This window comes from Carcharodon carcharias, chromosome X (genome assembly GCF_017639515.1).
Source record: "Carcharodon carcharias isolate sCarCar2 chromosome X, sCarCar2.pri, whole genome shotgun sequence".
Lineage (NCBI taxonomy): Eukaryota > Metazoa > Chordata > Chondrichthyes > Lamniformes > Lamnidae > Carcharodon > Carcharodon carcharias.
The window spans coordinates 17899777-17900515 of record NC_054507.1 but is presented as its reverse complement, the minus strand read 5'-3'; the positions used below and the strand labels follow the sequence as shown (position 1 = coordinate 17900515).

General features: G+C 48.2%; 1 non-coding gene across 1 annotated transcript; it reads right to left on the bottom strand.

The window, feature by feature from the left end:
- Nucleotides 1-357: 357 nt before the first annotated feature.
- On the bottom strand, nucleotides 358-522 carry LOC121273371. The gene has a single exon (XR_005942008.1). It is a non-coding gene; the product is annotated as a U1 spliceosomal RNA (small nuclear RNA).
- Nucleotides 523-739: the final 217 nt, after the last annotated feature.

Sequence of the window (739 nt, the reverse complement as noted above, 5' to 3'; positions counted from 1 at the left end):
AGTCCTCGTTGCATCGATGGGCTGGTTTAGCCCTTCTCCCCCACCTCTCCCTTTGCTCCAATGGCACAGACATCTCTGGAGGGAAACATGCAACAACTAGACAATTCCTATATGCAAATAAACAGTTAACTTGTTCAGGTTAAGAAAGAATGCCACCTCTGATCAGTGCCAAGGCTTGGAGACAGCAGAACTCAAAATAAAACGTACCCACCTTAGAAGCCTGCAAACTGCTCAGTGACAAATTATCCTGCAGAGTTTGAAGTGTCCCATGTCAGGGGCCCTTTAAACTACTGGCCGTGACCTCGTTTTGGGGCATGAACAACTACCTTGGAGTCTATTTTTTTTTGAATTGCAAATCAGGGGAGAGCGCGAACACAGTCCCCCACTACCACAAATTTTGCAGTCGAGTATCCCGCATTTGGGGACATCGCAGGCATCAGCACACCCGAAGTGCAATGGGCTAGCCTCGTCCTGGGAGAACCTCCTTCATGATCAAGGTCTCTCTTCCTGCCCTCCAATACTGATTGGGTGGGATGACGGCTTCAAACCCACACTGGAAATTAACACACCCCAATTGACGTTTTATCAGGCGCGTTCCAAAGGTTAACTTGGAAGGTGAAAGGCGGAACCTGCCCTCGGTGCCTCAGTGTTTTATTCAGCCCCAGGCTTGAGAGATTGTGAAGTAAATTGAAAGCCTGCTGAGGAGTTGAGAACATTCTGAAGGGTAAATGTAAAGTGT